Genomic DNA, 20856 nt, shown 5'->3' on the forward strand with positions numbered 1-20856 from the left:
AGTTAATAAAAGCTTCCATAAGATAGATAATATTAGGTAACTCCGCACCTTAAGGAGTTAATAAAAACTAAACAGAACAAACCTTAAAATAAAATTTAAGAATTTAAATCCGTCAGGTTAATAACATTCCCAAGAAGTTAAGTATCTTAGTGGGATCTAACTAAGTAGTTGAATATTGAGAAATTTAACTAAGATACGGCACTTATTACTTAACTTTCTATTAATACTGTTTTGACATATTAACCAACTCTAAGTCTGTAGATTTATAACAACTTATTGATTATCATCACAGTATAAACTCAGTTAGTATTACTTATCCCATGACGGATCCCACAGTGTCTTGGGCAAACTTGAATGCTTTATCAGGATCAGCAAAGAAGGATTCAAGTCCTTTATAAGTAACTCACAATTTGGCAGGATCTAATAGGCCAAATCGGAGATCAGGTATGTCCCTCAGAATAGCTCTTGACTCGGAGAAGTCTTTTCTTAACGACTTCGGCAGGAAAGTCTATGAAGATTCGTATGTTTTCACCTTGAAAAGTTAGGTTTCTGTTCTTGGCAACTTTCTGCAGAATATCCTCTAGAACATGGCAGTGGTGCACCCTCAGAATCAAATGTCTTGGTGTGGGGCTGTGATGTCTGACTGGGCTCTCAGAGCTCTGTGAGCCCGGTCAAGTTTAGGTTTTTCATCCAAAGAGAGTACGAATTGAAGCAGTAAAGCCATAAAATCTTTGAAGATTTTTACAAAGTTCTTTGCCTTCTTTCACTCCAACAATCCTTAGGTTCAGACGTTTAGAGCGCCCTTCCAAATCTCAACATTTTTCTGTTACTTTAGCATGTAACCCAGAGATTCGTTCCACCTCAGCCGTCAGCCTGTGTGTTGTCTCGACATATGAAGCCCCAGTAGTTTCCAATTCCCGAATAGCCTTGCTTTGTTTTTGTGAAGTAGCAAGAATAGGTTCCATCTTATGGCTGATGTTGGTTTCAAGCCTGTCGATTACCCCTTTCAAGTCGGAATTCATCTTCTCTATACGGGCATCAATCTTGTCCATCTTCCCACAGATTTCTGCCTTCACAGTCGAAAGTTCCTGACACAGTGTTGAAAGGATCTCCTCCACCAAACCCGGAGTTTGCCTTGCTGCTTCCTCTCGGGGATGTGCCATAATCGAGGTCGAGGCTTCTTCGTGGCCTTCAGTAACTTCTGTAACTTCTGGTTGACGTTTCCATGGGTGTTTAGGCAAATGCCTAACGGGCATTTTAAAAGTACTGGGGTCGCGTTCTGATGGTGTCACTTACGCGACTGCAGACCGTCTGCTGATGAGTAATTTAGGTCTGTCCGCTTTAAATTTTAAATATATTTGTGGCGTTAGGCGGTGCGGAGGTGATTAGCATGTGCCCTAAGCCACCATAGTGCCACCGGAAGTCCCCACCAGGCGGGTCTTAAAGCCCTCCGTTTCTTCGTTGACCGGAGAACCAACCAATCCCCATCTACAGATACTCTCCACCGCCTAGTGGAGCTGGTCCTTACCCTTAATAACTTTTTGTTTGACTCCTCCCATTTCCTCCAAATACAAGCCGTGGCTATGGGCACACGCACGGGCCCTAGCTATGCTTGCCTCTTTGTAGGGTACGTCGAACAATCCTTGTTCGAGACGTACCGTGGCCCTATCCCACAACTCTACCTCTGCCACATAGAGGACTGCATTGGTGCCACCTCCTGCACCCACACACAACTCACTGACTTCATCCATTTCACCACAAACTTCTATCCGGCACTCAAATACACCTGAACCATTTCCGGCATTTCCCTACCATTCTTTGACCTCACTATCTCCATCGTAGGTGATAGACTCCTGGCCGACATTCACTATAAATCCACTGACTCCCATGGCTATCTGGACTACACTTCTTCCCACCCTGCTTCCCGTAAGGACTCCATCCCCTACTCCCAATTCCTCCGTCTACTCCGCATCTGCTCCCAGGATGGGATGTTCCACACCAGGGCATCGGAGATGTCCTCATTCATCAGGGAACGGGGGTTCCCCTATTCTACCATAGATGAGGCCCTCACCAGGGGCTCTTCTGTACCTCGTGACTACTCTCACTCCCCATCCCCCCACTCGTAACGAGGGCACGAGTCCCCTTGTCCTCACCTTCCATCCTACCAGCCGTCACATACAACAAATAATCCTCCGCCATTTTCGCCACCTCCAACGTGACCCCACCACTTGCCACATCTTCCCATCTCCTCCCCTGTCTGCTTTCCTCAAAGACCGCTCCCTCCATAACTCCCTGGTCAATTCGTCCCTTCACACCTGAACCACCCCCTCTCCAGGCACTTTCCCTTGCAACCACAGGAAATGCTACACTTGTTGCTTTACCTCCCCCCTTGACACCATTCAAGGACCCAAGCAGTCTTTCCAGGTGTGGCAGAGGTTCACCTGCACCTCCTCCAACCTCATCTATTGCATCCGCTGCTCCAGATGCCAGCTGTTCTACATCGGTGAGACCAAGCGTAGGCTTGGCGATCGCTTCGCCGAACATCTCCGCCCATTTCGCAATGACCAACCTGATCTCCCAGTGGCTCAGCACTTCAACTCCTCCTCCCATTCTGAATCCGACCGTTCTGTCCTGGGCCTTCTCCATGGCCAGAGTGAGCACCACCATAAATTGGATGAGCAGCACCTCATATTCCGCTTGGGCAGTTTGCACCCCAGTGGTATGAACATTGACTTCTCTAATTTCAGGTAGTCCTTACTTTCTCCTCCCCTTCTCAGCTCTCCCTCAGCCCACTTGCTCCCCTTCCTTTCTTCTCTCCCCCCCCCCCCCCCCCCCCCCCCCCCCCCCCCCCCCTCATATCAGTCTGAAGAAGGGTTTTGGCCCGAAACGTTGCCTATTTACTTCACACTATTGATGCTGCCTCACCCGCTGTTTCTCCAGCATTTTTGTCTACCTTTGATTTTCCAGCATCTGCAGTTCCTTCTTAAACAGATGCATAATTGTACTGACTGACTTACATTTTTAACTTAGCATGCTGAACTAACACCAGATCTATGGGCCTGATGATAAGTGAGAGACCCCTGCAGCATTTTGTCTCTAATTATCATAAGGCATGTGAACTGCCTGCCAGTTTGTGGATGTTAACAGGCTGTCTGCAAACTTTGATTTCTCCTGCTCCGTCTGAGCGCACTGGAACGTGATCAAAGGATCATTCTTCTGGCCAGGTTTAAGCGGAACCAGAGAAGGAAAAACATTGATGAATGTCTTTTGGAGGCTTTATTAAAGAAAGGTTATTGGGGAACGAAAGCATGATTTCATCTGGATGATGACTAGCAGAAGAGATTGCGTTGGAGAACAGAAGGCTTCAGATAGATTTCATAGATTTTGTTTTATTGAGGAATATTTTTGACAGGCTGAGTTGGAAAGATTATTTCCTCTTGTGAAGAAACCAATAACAGAGGACCAGTAATTTAAATTTATCTGAAAGTAAGTTAGAGTGGCACAGTGGCACAGCTGTTAGAGCTACTGCCTCACAGTGCTGAAGATCCTGGTTTGATCCCAACCTCATATGCTGTCGAAGTGGACTTTGCAATTTCTTCCTGTGATTTCATGGGATTCCTCCGAGTGCTCCAGTTTCCTCCTAAATCCCAAAGACATGCCAGTTTATAGTTTCATTGGCCTCTGCAGATTCCCCCTATGTGCAGGGAGTGGAAGAGAAAATATGAAAATATAGAACTAGTGGAACAGGTGATCATTGGTTGGCTTGGACTCCTAAGCAGGGACTGCTCCAATGTTTATTCTCTAAACATAGAAAATAGGTGCAGCAGTAGGCCATTCTGCCCTTCAAGCCTGCACCGCCATTCAATATGATCATGGCTGATCATCCAACTCAGTGTCCTGTACCTGCCTTCTCTCCATTCTCCCTGATCCCTTTAGCCACAAGGGCCACACCTGACTCCCTCTTAAATATAGCCAATGAACTGGCCTCAACTACCTTCTGTGGCAGCAAATTCCAGAGATTCACCACTCTCTGTGTGAAAAATGTTTTTCTCATCTCGGTCCTAAAAGATTTCCCCCTTATCCTTAAACTGTGACCCCTTGTTCTGGACTTCCCCAACATCGGGAACAATCTTCCTGCATCTAGCCTGTCCAACCCCTTAAGAATTTTAGACTAAACTAAACTAAGTGATCAGAGAAGCTGGAATAAAATCTCACATGTAAAGTGTAGAATCCTTAGCCACAGCGAGTGGATGTGAAAAGAGCATCACATCTTCCAAAGAACGGTTAGACAAATATTTGAGTCTGAAGAATAAATAGTGCAATCAGTACAATGGGTAAATGTAATTAGTTTTGAGTATAACTGGAAGATAATTAATGACCTAGATAACTACCTTGTTGCAATCCTTTGTGAGTCTCCTAAAACCAAGAGAGGTACTATTTTTATTTCACCTACTTTGTAATTAATTCAGGTAGACATTTTGAAGGGCACAGATGTCCACTTCCATGGGAATTGTCCGGTTTAATATTGTTCCACTTGGTCCTCAATCAGGAAAGGAACTTTTGAGAAACACAACTTCGAAAGTTTCATTAACATGTGGGTAATTGCAGACGACTGTACAACTGTGCATGCTTACTCCAATTTAGTTTAATCTTCAGGATTTTGAATAGAAATAGAAACATTATTTTTCGAATGGCACCAAATGGGAATTTCTAACTTTGCTTTGAGAGCCCTGCTCCTCAATCACAACTGTTCTGAGAGTGTTTCGTAAAGACCAAGAGGAATGGTTTCAGCACTCAGCACTAAATTATGAAGGGGCATTCACAGAAGTTAATTTGATTTCATTGCTGAAAGGAAGATTAAGTATAGACATCGTACAGGTTTTAAAATGTTGCAAGTGATGGATGACCAACATGCAAACAGATTTATTTAACTTGGTCCATGTGTGCAGGACTTGAGTACTTCGGTATAAAAGTGACAAATCATGAGGACATCTCCAGACTTTTTTTTAACACCGTGTACTGAATGTGCAGAGCAGATTCATGGTTAATGCAGTGCATTAATTAGATTTGAAAAAAAAATGACCATGATTAGATGTCTAGTCCAGAGTTAGAAATCAAAAACTTTATAGGCAATTAGATATAAATCTAATGACATTCACAAAATCGGAATTCTAACACTGTGATAATGATCGAGCAAAGAAACATAGAAACATAGAAAATAGGTGCAGGAGTAGGCCATTCGGCCCTTCAAGCCTGCACTGCCATTCACTATGATCATGGCTGATCATCCAACTCAGTATCCCGTACCTGCCTTCTGTCCATCCCTCTAGCCACAAGGGCCACATATAACTCCCTCTTAAATATAGCCAATGAACTGGCCTCAACTACATTCTGTGGCAGAGAATTCCACAGATTTACCACTCTCTGTGTGAAAGGAAGATGGTTGATTTTCAAGAAGCAGAAGAGATTTGATATTTTTTGACATGGTGGCATGGTGCCGCAGAGATTGCTGTCTGACTGTGCTTGCAGCACCAAGGACCCAGGTTCAACGGGTTCTGTCTGTACAGAGTTTGTACATTCTCCCTGTGACCGCGTGCGTTTTCTCCGAGATCTTTGGTATCCTCCCACACTCAAAGACACACGGGTTGTAGGTTAATTGGCTTGGTATAAATGTAAATTGTCCCTAGTGTATCCCCAGTAGGATAGTGTTAGTGTGCGGGGATCGCTGATCGGTGCGGACTCGGTGGGCCGAAGGTCCTGTTTCCACGCTGTATCTCCAAACTAAACTAATACAACATAATACTTGTTTTTGGGATGTGAACGTCAATGGGCTGGGCACCTTGTATTGCATGTTCTTAACTTTCCAGAAGTAAAGGAAATAAAGTAAAGTTCCGGAGAAGGAACTTCATTAGTCAGAGGGTAGTTAATCTGTGGAGCTCATTACCACAGAGAGCTATGGAGGCCGTCATATTTGGATATTTTTAAGGCAGAGATAGACATATTCTTGATTAGAATGGGTGACAAGGCTTATGGGGAGAAGGTAGGAAAATGGCATTAGGAGGCAGAGATCAATCATGATTGATTGGCGGGGTAGATTCGATGGGCCAAATGGCCTCATTCTACTACAATTTGTGAACGTGAATTTGTAAATGGGGAGTTTATTTAAAGTCAAATCCGACATCAATGCCCCAAATCTCGGGATACTTATCCAGCAGCCAGGATTAGTAAATATTGTGGAATTTCAGTTTATCTGATTTGGGCGAGAGCAGGTGAAAGCTTTCAAGATCCTTACCTTAGAATCTAAACTGTGTGACTAAGCTTACCTACACAGTCAGGTCTCATGGAAATTCAACATATGATTTATGTTGCTTGCTTTTCTGACATTTTATTAATCCTCTGACAAGGGTCAGTGGTACTCCCAGCAGAGGAACTGCATGGGGCTCTTATATTCTTGGAACCTACCCAGCATTTTATGATGGAATAGTATTACATTGCCAAGAAAGAAAATGTCAGGTAATCTTCCTCCTTTATTTGATTCATTCTTTTGCCTGCACTTGGACTTTAGCCTTTGAGATATAGCACGGAAACAGGCTCTACGGCTTGTCGAGTCCGCGCCAACCAGCTAACACCGTACACTAACACTATTCTACACACTAGGGTCAATTTTACTGAAGCCAATTAACCTACAAACCTGTACGCCTTTGGAGTGTGGGAGGAAACCAGAGCACCTGGAGAAAACCCACGCGGTCACAGAGAGAATGTACAAACTCCATACACATATTTAAAGTGGGAAACTCTATGCAAAGGTTTTCAGAGTTCCACTTTCCAATAAGACAGTGTTCAGCAACACAGTTTTGGTCAAGTATACCACAGGCTGTTATTAGAATTTTGAAGCTTCATACAGTTTAAAGCTGCATTGTTACCCATTTGTGCACTACAGTTCTTATTGCCATGAACTGTCTCAAAAATTGATTCACTGGATCAACAATGGGCCAGAAAGCTTATTGTACCAGTAAACCAAATATAAGCAGGAAATGCCGACAAGGTGAGCTTCACACAATGCTCTTGCTTAGTAATAAAACTCTGCTCAACTGGAATGCAATTTGAAATGTAGAATGACTCATTATTTACTGAAGTGGTCTGGGCTGAAGATGCATTAGGCAAAGGAAAAGCTGTAACATTTATTGAGAGACCTGTACAATTTCCTCAAGGCTTTCCGCGATCTCATTAAGCAGCAGGCTACAATTTATGATACATTTGTCCTTGCTGCAGTGGTCTCTGGTTCAGATTAGTTATCCCACCTACCATATAGAAAAAGGCAGCTGGGATAGCAGTTTTTCCAAGTTAATGCTTTGCTTTCAAAGATTTTTTTATACATCAGCAGAAATGGCACAAATCACTTTTCATTGATAAGTGTCAATCCCATGTGTGTGTCTGTGACAAAATAAATAATTTGAATGTTCCAAGGGACAGATTTCCAATTTGCTAGCATGCTCTTCCTAAACAAAATGTACCAAAATGGAGAGCATTGCTGAGGCATATTAATGATTAACCTGATACCAAATTGAAAACTTAATAAGCAGGATGGTGAATCAAAATGTGACAGTTTTATTATTGAAAATGAGCCACTTTAATGCTATGAGGCAATTACCATTTTATAAACTGTATTTTTTAATGTAAGTCCAGTTTTTCTGAGCATGAAAATGACTTTCTGGATGTACAACCATAACATTTTTAGAATTTGTAAAGGGATTTTAATTGTTGATAACATTTTCTCCTCTACTGTAAAAAAAATAACTTAAGTAAACTTTCTGAGATGGCAGAGTGTGAGAAGTGGAATCCATGCTATGACCAGTGTTACTTAATGTACGCATAATTAAATCGAACAGAGGAATTGGCATAAGGCAGTTGAAAATCACAGAAAACACCAAATGGGTGCACAGGCTAATTGTTGGGAAGAACGCTCCAAGATGCAGGAAATTAGCCTGCACATTAGACAAATAATTGCCAGGGAAAATTCTATCTGCCAAAGTATCAGTGAAGTAATCAAACTGGTGGAGGGAGGGGTGAAGGGAACAAAGGGAATATCTATGATAAGATGGAGACCAAAATATATGGTGGTAGTCCCATCTTATTGTAGATTCCATTTGTGGTTAACAAGCCTTTAAGATGGCACCGTCAATCCCACTTGCCGCATTCAACCTCTGTTTGCCTGTGCCCACTCACACCATTTTCTTGATTCCATCCAACACTTAACTCTTATTTCTACTCTCTTGCTAATTTTGATTGCTAATTTTTCTCAATTCTGAAGAAAGGTCACCAGCCTGCTCCTATCTGCCACAGGTATTGCCTAACCTACTGAATATTTTGTAGAAATAAGGAACTGCAGATGCTGGTTACAACAAAATAAAACATACAACGTGCTGGAGTAACTCAGCTGGTCAGGCAGCATCTATGGAGCACATGAATAGGCAACATTTTAGGTCGGGATGTGGCGCCTTCATGCCCACGTTGGTTTCGCGTACAGCCTGTCACCGCTGGCAATTTGCCAGCAGCCTCACGAGAAGGTCCAGCCTCACGAGAAGGTCCAGCCTCACGAGAAGGTCCAGCCTCACGAGAAGGTCCAGCCACAACAACAACTCTGAGGTCAGACTCATTAATTGCCCTTATCTGCACACGGGTTCCGATTGGTGAGAATGTGGGTAAAAGGGGCTTCCGGAATAAACGTGACACAAGGTGTCTGGCTCAACTAAACGTCGTTTGTTCTTTCATTTTCTGTCGTGGGATTCAGTAGATCTGACAACTGGTGACCCCGTTGCTGCACGCAACCTTCCACTTACTCACAAAATGATAAATGATCCAACGCAGCACCGGCCCATATCAGGAGTTACTTAAACAATTTCCACGACTAATAACTCCGTCTTACCAAAACGCAACAATATCAAACACTGTCACACATCATATTCAGACCCGCAGTCCTCCAGTTTGGGCAAGATCGTGCAGGTTACCCGTAGATCGCCTCAAAGTTGCAAAGGCCGAATATGTCCATATGTTGGAGCTAAGGATCATCTGCAGATCTAAGAGCTGCTGGGCATCACCTCTTCACATGGACCGAAGAAGTCTCCAGGAGATTGGTGACTCTGCGGCGACTACCATGCACAAAACAGTGCCACTATTCCAGATCGTTACAGCATTCCATATACAGTGGCTTGCAAAAGTATTCATACCCCTTGAACATTTCCACATTTTGTCACGTTACATGTCTTGGTAGGTTTGCAGTTGTGCCATACTCTTTCCATTTTCGGATGATGGATTGAACAGTGCTCCGTGAGATGTTCAAAGCTTGGGATATTTTTTTATAACCTAACCCTGCTTTAAATTTCTCCACAACTTTATCCCTGACCTGTCTGGTGTGTTCCTTGGGCTTCATGATGCTGTTTGTTCACTAATGTTCTCTAACAAACCTCTGAGGCCTTCACAGAACAGCTGTATTTATACTGAGATTAGATTACACGCAAGTGGACTCTATTTACTAATTAGGTGACTTTTGAAGGCAATTGGTTGCACTGGATTTTATTTAGGGGTATCAGAGTAAAGGGGGCTGAATACTTTTGCACGCCACACTTTTCAGTTTTTTATTTGTAAAAAAATTTGACAACCATGTATCATTTTCCTTCCACTTCACAATTATGCGCCACTTTGTGTTGGTGTATCACATAAAATCCCAATAAAATACATTTACGTTTGTGGTTGTAACGTGACAAAATGTGGAAAAGTTCAAGGGGTATGAATACCTTTGCAAGCCACTGTATAATCATATAACCATATAACCATATAACAATTACAGCACGGAAACAGGCCATCTCGGCCCTTCTAGTCCGTGCCTCCACCACCTCCACTGGAAGCTCATTCCACACAGCTACCACTCTCTGAGTAAAGAAGTTCCCCCTCATGTTACCCCTAAACTTCTGTCCCTTAATCCATTTGCAGGATTTTTTTGCAAACCTACAGGGTAAGCGGTTGTTCGCAAGGATCGATCTCGTGCGCACTTATTATCAAATTACAGTCGAGCCCGCCGATATTCCCAAAACAGCCATGGTCATTCCATTCGGGATGTTTGAATTTCTACGGATGCCATTTGGCTTACGGAACGCAGCACAATAGTTCCAGCGTTTCACAGACCATGTGTTCCTCGTCCTCGATTTCGTCTATGCATACATCGACGACATGTTGGTAGCGAGCTCCAGCGAGGATGAACATTTCGGATTACTGATTCGGCATCTCGACGAATATGGTATTGTCATTAACACAAACAAATGTGTGTTTGGCGCTCACGAACTCACATTCCTTGGGCATCACGCAAGACAGAGCATCCAGCGAAACAAAGGTGCTGAAAATCCTAAACTACACAGTGCCAAGTTCATTAAATCAATTACAACGATTTTTGGGGATGATGAATTTCTGCCGTCGCTTTCTACCGATCGCCATAGGTTCCCTATTACCCTTGATCAACTTTCTCAAAGGTACAGATTACATACAGGTGCTATATTTAAGAGGGAGTTGCTATATTTAAGAGGGAGTTAGATGTGGCCCTTGTGGCTAAGGGGATCAGGGGGTATGGAGAGAAGGCAGGTACAGGATACTGAGTTGGATGATCAGCCATGATCATATTGAATGGCGGTGCAGGCTCGAAGGGCCGAATGGCCTACTCCTGCACCTAATTTCTATGTTTCTATGTTTACAGACAAATTGTCTTCAAATAAACCGTTGTGTTTACCCAAGGATGCAGTGCAAGGCTTCAACGCCACTAAGATGACTCTACCCGATGAAATTATGCTGGTCCATCAGAGGCCCAATGCCTTATTTTCACTCACCACTGATGCCTCCGTCAACGCCGTGGGACCCGTCATTGAGCAGTATGTCCACGGCAGGTGGGAGCCTCTGGCATTCTTTTCAGCAAAATTATCACCCACTCAGGTGCATTTGGGCAAGAACTTTTGGCTATGTACCTCGTTGTCAAACATTTCCGCCATCTATTGGAAGTCCACCCCTTCACTATTTATACGGATCACCAACTGCTCACATACACTGCTCGTACAAGTGTGGGGAGCTATCCACCGCGGGGAATCCGTCACTTGGATTTCGTTTTGCAATTCTCTGGTGATATCAGGCACATTCAAGGAAAAGCAAATCCGGCTGTCCACGTCCTATCAAGACTGGAAGTTGCTGCTCTGAATGTGGCCACACTCATTCATTTTTATGCCATGTCTCGCGCGCAGCATACTAATCCCGATCGTATCCATTACCAACGGACACATGCAGCCCTAAAATTGGAAGATGTACCGATCTGTGACATTGCACTGGCAAACCAAGGCCGTTAGTGCCTAGAAAGATGCGTCGAGGTTTTCGACGCACTGCACAACTTATCACATCCGGGCAAGCAAGCTACGATAAAACTAATTGGCGAACATTTCATCTGGCCTTTCATCAAGAGTGACGTTGGATTGTGGGCAAAGACTTGTCTACCGTGTCAACAATCCAAGATCTCCAGGTACACTAGGACCACTTTCGGTGAGTTTCCTGGACCGAACACCCGTTTCAAGCAGGTGAACCTGGACTTGGGCGGCCCCCTCCCATCGTCAAGAAACTACACATATCTGCTCACTTGTGAAAACCGGTTTACAAAGTCTTCAACATTACAGCAGAGACATGAGCCCGCACATTTGTTGACCGATGGATTTTGGTCTTTGGGTTCCAAGTATGATCACAACAGACCGAGGACTGCAATTCGAGTCTGCGCTGTTTCAAACACGAACAAACCTTTTCGGTACGAACCGGATCCAAACGACAGCATGTCATCCACAAGCGAACGGCCTGATTGAACTGTTTCATCACCAGTTGAAAGCCACTCTGGCAGCCTTGGAGGAGATGATTCGCACTGGAGTGAATGGTTGCCTCGGGTTCTGCTTGGCATTCATACGGCTGTGAAAGCAGACCTAGGATGTACGTCGGCGGAAAAGGTTTACGGCACAACTCTGAACCTCCCTGGCGAATTTGTCAAACCAATCCACACAGACAGATCTTATGATCGGTTATATACATAGATACATAGAAAATAGGCGCAGGCGTAGGCCATTCGGCCCTTCGAGCCTGCACTGCCATTCAATCTGATCATGGCTGATCATCCAACTCAGTATCCCGTACCAGCCTTCTCTCCATACCCCCTGATCCCTTTAGCCACAAGGGCCACATCTAACTCCCTCTTAAATATAGCCAATGAACTGGCCTCAACTACCCTCTGTGGCAGAGAGTTCCAGAGATTCGCCACTCTCTGTGTGAAAAATGTTTTTCTCATCTCGGTCTTAAAGGATTTCCCACTTATCCTTAAGCTGTGACCCCTTGTCCTGGAATTCCCCAACATCGGGAACAATCTTCCTACATCTAGCCTGTCCAACCCCTTAAGAATTTTGTAAGTTTCTATGATCCCCCCTCAATCTCCTAAATTCTACCAAGTATAGGCCAAGTCTATCCAGTCTTTCTTCATATGAAAGTCCTGACATCCCAGGAATCAGTCTGGTGAAACTTCTCTGCACTCCCTCTATGGCAATAATGTCCTTCCTCAGATTTGGAGACCAAAACTGTACGCAACACTCCAGGTGTGGTCTCACCAAGACCATGTACAACTGCAGTAGAACCTCCCTGCTCCTATACTCAAATCCTTTTGCTATGAAAGCTAACATACCATTTGCTTTCTTCACTGCCTGCTACACCTGCATGCCTACTTTCAATGACTGGTGTACCATGACACCCAGATTTCGTTGCATCTCCCCTTTTCCTAATCGGCCACCATTTAGAAAAGTCTGCTTCCCTGTTTTTGCCACCAAAGTGGATAACCTCACATTTATCCACATTATACTGCATCTGCCAAACATTTGCCCACTCACCCAGCCTATCCAAGTCACCTTGCAGTCTCCTAACATCCTCCTCACAGCTAACACTGCCCCCCAGCTTAGTGTCATCCGCAAACTTGGAGATGTTGCCTTGAATTCCCTCATCCAGATCATTAATATATATTGTAAATAGCTGGGGTCCCAGCACTGAGCCTTGCGGTACCCCACTAGTCACTGCCTGCCATTGTGAAAAGGATCCATTTACCCCTACTCTTTACTTCCTGTTTGCCAGCCAGTTCTCTATCCACATCACTGGTTCACTCTTGTCCACTCTACTAGTTACATCCTCAAAAAATTCTATAAGATTCGTCAGACATGATTTACCTTTCGTAAATCCATGCTGACTTTGTCCAATGATTTCACCACTTTCCAAATGTGCTGCTATCCCATCTTTAATAACTGACTCTAGCAGTTTCCCCACTACCAATGTTAGACTAACTGGTCTGTAGTTCCCCATTTTCTCTCTCCCTCCCTTCTTAAAAATGTGAGGTTGCGTTATCTACCCTCCAATCCTTAGGAACTACAGAATCTAAAGAGTTTTGAATAATTATCACTAATGCATCCACTATTTCTGGAGCTACTTCCTCAAGAACTCTGGGATGCAGCCTATCTGGCCCTGGGGATTTAGCGGCCTTTAGTCCATTCAATTTACCCAACACCACTTCCCGACTAACCTGGATTTCACTCATTTCCTCTATCTCCTTTGACCCACGGTTCCCTGCTATTTCCGGCAGATTATTTATGTCTCCCTTAGTGAAGACGGAACCAAAGTAGTTATTCAATTGGTCCACCATATCCTTGTTCTCCATGATCAATTCACCTGTTTCTGACTGCAAGGGACCTACATGTGTTTTAACTAATCTCTTTCTCTTCACATATCTTTAAAACGTTTGCAGTCAGTTTTTATGTTCCCTGCAAGTTTTCTTTCACAATCTATTTTCCCTTTCCTAATTATGCCCTTTGTCCTCCTCTGCTGGTCTCTGAATTTCTCCCAGTCCTCTGGTATGCTGCTTTTTCTGGCTAATTTGTACGCTTCATCTTTTGCTTTGATACTATCCCTGATTTGCCTTGTTATCCACGGATGCACTACCCTCCCTGATTTATTCTTTTGCCAAACTGGGATGAACAATTTTTGTAGTTCATCCATACAGTCTTTAAATGCCTTCCATTGCATATCCACCGTCAACCCTTTTAGAATTAATTGCCAGTCAATCTTGGCCAATTCACGTCTCATACCCTCAAAGTTACCTTTCTTTAAGTTCAGAACCATTGTTTCAGAATTAACAACGCCACTCTCCATCCTAATGAAGAACTCAACCATATTATGGTCACTCTTGCCAAAGGCTGCACGCACAACAAGACTGCCTACTAACCCTTCCTCATTACTCAATACCCAGTCTAGAATAGTCTGCTCTCTAGTTGGTTCGTCTACATGTTGGTTTAGAAAACTATCCCGCATACATTCCAAGAAATCCTCTTCCTCAGAACCCCTGCCAATTTGATTCACCCAATCTATATGTAGATTGAAGTCACCCATTATAACTGTTTTACCTTTGTTGCACGCATTTCTTATTTCCTGTTTGATGCCATCCCCAACTTCACTACTACTGTTAGGTGGCCTGTACACAACTCCCACTAGCGTTTTTTGCCCCTTCGGTTATGGCGAACTATGCAGCTACTCAGGCCAACACCGACACAGCGACACCTGCAATGGTCTACAACGCTGCACACATGTTTTGGTCCGACACGATGCCATCCGCCGACCTCTTCAGCAAGCATATGATGGCCCTTACCAAGTCATCCGACGCCTACCCAAGCATTTTGTGATCTATCGGAACGGAAAACGGACACCGTAGCCGTCGACCGGTTAAAGCCAGCAAATGTCGAGAACCAACCGACTACCTCACCCACCGAACCAGTAAAGTCACAAGATCCCAGCACTTCGTGTCAAAGACCTCCCACACTGCAGTACCAAACAAGAGCAGGCCGTAAAATCAACCCGCTAGATCGGTACGGGGCAGGACAAATTAAGGCAGTCACCACCTTGTATGACTCGCTGAGGGGGATGCTGTGGCGCCTTCATGCCCACGTTGGTTTTGCAAACAGCCTGTCACTGCTGGCGACTTGTCAGCAGCCACACAAAAAGGTCCAGCCACCAGAGCTCAATAACAACTACAAGGTCAGACGCACTAATTGGCCTTATCTGCACACAGGTTATGATTGGTGAGAATGTCGGTAAAAGGGGCTTCTGGAATAAATGTAACACAAGGTGTCTGGCTCAGCTAAATGTCGTTTGTTCTTTGCTTTCTGTCGTGGGATTCAGTAGATCCTACAGCGACACTTCAGTCTGTGGGGGGGGGGGGGGGGGGGGGGGTATAACTGCTTCAGATTATTTCACCATGGAACTGTTAGTTAGCAATGTCGGAAATGCTCCATGAACGTTAGATGGCCAGAAGCTATAGTCAATAATCCCCTGCTTCCCCAGAAGCTGTGCTGTTTAGCAGACTTCTTCCGTCTAATCTTCAGAGTTCAGTGAACTATGAGGACTTAAGGTATTTGCAAAGTATTCTCACTGTAAAATACCTTGACAATTGCGAATCTGTCCCTTTGGTGCATGAGATATATGGGAGATTTTAATGACAATTTAAGCCTTAATTACTGCTTATCATAATTTGGCAGTTAAAAAAAAAAATCATTTGGCATAAGTGAATTCCCTCACATACAGTAAATGTGAGGAATTTATTGGATTTTAAAATTAAAAAAAAACTATCTTTTCAAATATTTTTTATTTATGCAATTATAGCTTCCACTATCATCTCATATGTATATTGCAATCTTTATTTTGCTCTCAGTGAAATGTTTCTTAAAAAATATGCTCTTTACTTGGTGTGTTGCCTGCAGCCAATCTCCAAAACAATTGGATACTCGGCCAATTTGGTCAACTTGAAGATACCATAGTTGCTGATGTCACAAATCCCGTTGAGATAGTGCTTGATCACAACTGATAGCGAGATAGGGCCTTCCAATCTGAAGAAGGATCTCGACCCGAAAGGTCACCCATTCCTTCTATCCAGAGAGACTGCCTGTCCCGCTGAGTTACTCTGGCATTTTGAATCTATCTTCTGATAGCGAGAAAGAGCATGTGCACACCACAGTAATCATTACATTTTTATGAAGAATGTTCTTTGAAATCAATTGTGAGTACTGTTATTGATTTAAAAATCCAGACCAATGTTAAATTTATGTGAAACCTTGATGTTGCAAAATGCTGTATCACGTCTCCGATTATATATTTAAAAAAGTGAGTCTTTACAATTGAGCAGAGCATGTGGACCTCCATTTCCCACCCACAAATGTTGCATCACTCAAAATGAATGTGGTTCTATGTGAATGATTCTTTACACCATTGTACTGAAGGTCGACACTGAGGTTGCAATCAGATCAACAATGTTTTTATTAAATGGAGACACAGGCTTGAGGGGCCAATTGGCCTTCTGATATATTCATATGCACATGTCTACTGCAAATAACTTATTGACTACCAAGAGAAGGTGCAAGTATTGTGCATGACAAAACTACCTGAAAGGTTTGAGCAGAACCTCTGAAAATAGAACAATAAATGAGGAACTCATAGAAGTCTTTAAAATGACGAAGAGATTTGATAGAGAAACTGATTATACATGTGGGGCATTAATTTAAGATTATCGCCGACAGTTTACAAAGACAAATTAGGAGAGATTTACTAACACAGTGTGTGGTACAAATGTAAAAATTCCCATCACACCAAGCAGTACAGATAGCAATGATATATTTAAATGAATGATTTAGGGATAGAGTGTATCGGTTAGCAGATGATGTAAATAGATTGGGAAGAGGCTCATTAAAATGTGAACACTGACATCGATCAAATCGGCAAAGATGGCCCTTTCTAAGTTGAAGATATGATGTAATTCTGTGATGCGTGACATAATCTATTCCTGTACCTCTTTTTCCATTTCCAAAGGCAGGGTTTGACCACAATTGTAACGAAATAATTGTCTCCTCGTTAGCTGTGTCATGTCAAAGCCAATGTTCTCATAGATGACAACTGCTTATCTGATACATTGTACAGTTGAAAGCATTCGGGGAAGATGTCCTGAACATATCATCCAATGAGGCTATATGGGTAGAACTCCGAAGTAATAAAGAGCGGTCATTTTGATTGGGCTATACCATTGGCCTCTGAGTAGTCAGTGTAAATAAAATCAATGATATGTACACAGATCGTAAAAGCAATCGTTTTGTAGGAAGTGGAATTTGAACTTGGAACAGCGGCGCAGCGGCAGAGTTGTTGCATTACAGCGCTGGACACCAGGGTTTGATCATGACTACTGGTGCCATCTGTACAGAGTTTGTAAGTTCTCCCCGTGACTTGCGTGGGTTTTCTCAGAGATCTTTGGTTTCCTCCCACACTCCAAAGACTTACAGCTTTGTAGGTTCATTCGCTTGACATAAATGTAAATTTTCCCTAGTGTGTATACAATCGTGTCAACGGGCGGGGTTTGCTTGTCGGTGCGGACTCAGTGAGACGAAGGGCCTGTTTCCACACTGTATTGGCATTCAGCAAGATGTAGAGGCTGGAAAGTTAAGGAAGGGGTATGCTGATCCTCTGGAGCACATCTGTATCAGGATGGAGAAATTGCTAGAAATATTGGATCACATCAGGGTGGATAGACCCACAGAACTTTACAGGATTTAACCAGGGTGTTAAGTGGAAACAATGGTGGAGATTACCGGCGCTCCGAGGGATTTTTATTTTTTGCATCTTTTGCCCTGGATGAAGTGACAGAAGATTGGAGAATAACTAATGTTGTCTCCTTGTACAAAAAGGGCAGTAGGGACAAGTCTGGAAACTACAGGTCAGTGAGCCTTACATCACATGAAGGGAAGTTTTTGAAGAAGACTTTGAGAGACAGGATACATGTTCACATTTAAAGGGAGGAACTGATTAAGGGGAATCAGCATAGTTTTGTGCTGCGGGGTTCATGCATTATACCATATGACTGGAGTTTTTTGAGTAGGTGACTAAAAAATAGATGGTAAAATGGTGGACATCGTTTACATGAACTTTGGTAAGGCTGTTAACAAGATCCTGCATTGGCGCCACTGCAAGGAATCCGAGACCTTTTTGCAAACTTTATCAAAAACTGGCTGGATGGTGAGAGTCAGAGGGTAGTGGTGGATGGATGTTTTTCAGACTGGAAGTTTGAAAAGTGGCATGCAGTGCAGACTGTGAAGGGAACTGTTATTTGTAATATATATAAATGTACTGTATATACACACGCACAAACAGACACACACACACAGACACACACACACAGATATATAGGACTTGTATGAGATTATAGTGTGAGATGATTTGGAGGTCAAATCAGAAGTAAATGGGAAGAATCTTTGCTGCATTGAGGTGCAAAGAGACCTTGAAGTGCAAGTCAGAACTCTTTGAAAGTGGATAGTGTGGTGAAAAATAAATTTGTGATGCTATCTTTATTGCCTGAGGCATTGTGCAGAGTTTGGATAACATGTTACAGCTGTACATAACATTGGTAAGATCATACTCGGGGTGTTATGTACAGTTTTGGTCACCACACTACAGGAAGGATGTGGTAGCAATAGGGAGAGTGCAGGAGATTCACCAGGATGTTGCCTTGAATGGAAGGCTATAGTTATAAAGATAGATTAGATAGGCTGGGTTTATTCTTACTGGAATGTAAGACACTACATGATGGTCATATAGGGGTTTATAGCATCAGAGAGTAATGCCCCTGTCCCACTTTGGAAACCTGAACGGAAACCTCTGGAGATTTTGCGCCCCACCCAAGGTTTCCGTGCGGTTCCCAAAGGTTGCAGGTGGTTGCCGGAGGTTGCAGGTAGTGGAAGCAGGTAGGGAGACAGACAAAAACCTCCGGGAACCGCACGAAAACCTTGAGTGGGGCGCAAAGTCTCCAGAGGTTTCCGTTCAGGTTTCTTAAGTGGGACAAGGGCATTATACAGCAAAGAAACAGGCCTTTCTGTCCACTTCATGCATGCCAACCAAGATGTCCATCTGAGATATTCACATTTGCTGCATTTGGCCCACATCCCGTTAGATTTTTTCTATCCATTTAGCTATCGTCTTCATTTCATTTATGAAATAAGGGAAGAATAGATAGAATACATAGACATAATCTTTTATTTTCCCCAAGGCAGACATTTTAAAATGAGAGAATGCAGTTTTAAGGTGAGAGGGAAGAAATCTAAATGAGATCTGAGGGATATGCTTTTCACATGGTGGGAGAATACCTGGAAAGAGCTGCCAGAGCAGGTGGATGAGGCAGACACAATTACAACGGACAGGTATTTGTTAGGAAAGGATAGAGGGATATGGGCCTAATCCAGGCCAATGGGCTGAGTGTAGGGAGACAATATGGACAAGATGGGCCGAATGAGTCTGTTTCTGTGCTGTACGTATTCATGATTCCATGGTTCTGAAGTGCTCTATGCTTCCCCATTCTGAATGCTTGACTGGAGCAAATCCACGGAAAAGGTTAGTTTTGCCAATTATTAGGATTAGCCCTGGATTGTTCTAAAGATTAGAGAAATAGTTAGTCATTAGGAGGTCCTCTTTTTGAGTGTGTAACTACATTATGTTATTCTATGCTTAAATGTTATTATTGTTGCCATTCTTACTTTACTTTTAGCACAGAGGTGAAAGGGATCAAAGCTCTCAGTCTGATATTGGATGCTGAGGTCCTATGAACTTGCTTTAAATATTTCACGGCTTCCAAAATAAATGGAAGAAGGTGAGTGTGTCATAGAGCCAAACAGGTCCTATGGAAACAGGCCCTGCAGCTCACTGCGTCCATGCCAACATGCAAGCCCCCATTTCACACTAATCCCATTTCATTCTGTTGTCAATTTGCTGAGATTCTGCTGCTCAGGCATGTTCCAGCACAATTTACTGTGGCCTGTCAATTAATCCATTAATTTATTGGATCACGTGCCTTTGAGATGTGGGAGGAAATTGGAGCACCCAGTGTAAACCTATTCAGTCACAACGAAAACGTAAAATTCTATACAGACTGTACAGGAGATATGGATTAAACCCTTGTTGCTGGAGCTACACCACTCTTCCACCAATCCACCACTGTTTATGACATGAGATAAATAGTACAGTATTTGGAGATATCTCCATTGTGCCAGATAGAGATGGTCATCTTACCCTGGAGGTGTCTTATAATAGTATTAAAATTGTTTGGGCTGCCAAACTTCAAAATGATTTCCCACAGAACCTCCCATTGTTAAATTGTTAAAGGTGTTGAAATTAGTGTTTTGTTAACTCACTGATGTGGAAATTCCGAGATAGTCGTTTTTCATACGTACATCGAATTATCTGAACAAACTAATTCTGATTTCAGACAACGACGAGAAGGCCTACCGGGAGGAGGTGGCTGGTCTAGCACTCTGGTGCCAGGATAACAGCCTCCTCTTGAACATCAAAAAAAACGAAGGAGCTGATCATGGACTTTAGGAGGGCACATCATCCGAGGACGTACACTCCATTGAGGATAAATGGGGATACTGTGGATAGGGTGAACTGATTTAATATCTGGGAGTCCACATCTCCGAGGATATGACATGGGCATCACACGCCTCAGCACTCATGAGTAAGGCAAGGCAGCGCCTTTACCACCTCAGGCAATTGAGGAAATTCAGAGTGTCTCCGAGGATCCTCCAGTGCTTCTACGCAGCGGCGGTGGAAAGCATCTTGTCCGGGAACATTACCATCTGGTTTGGGAATTGCTCTGCCAAGGACAAGAAGGCTCTGCAGAGAGTAGTGCGTTCGGCCGAACGCACTATGGGAACTTCACTTGCCCCCCTGCAGGAA

The sequence above is a fragment of the Leucoraja erinacea genome, chromosome 2, assembly GCF_028641065.1.
Source record: "Leucoraja erinacea ecotype New England chromosome 2, Leri_hhj_1, whole genome shotgun sequence".
In the NCBI taxonomy this organism is placed as follows: Eukaryota; Metazoa; Chordata; class Chondrichthyes; order Rajiformes; family Rajidae; genus Leucoraja; species Leucoraja erinaceus.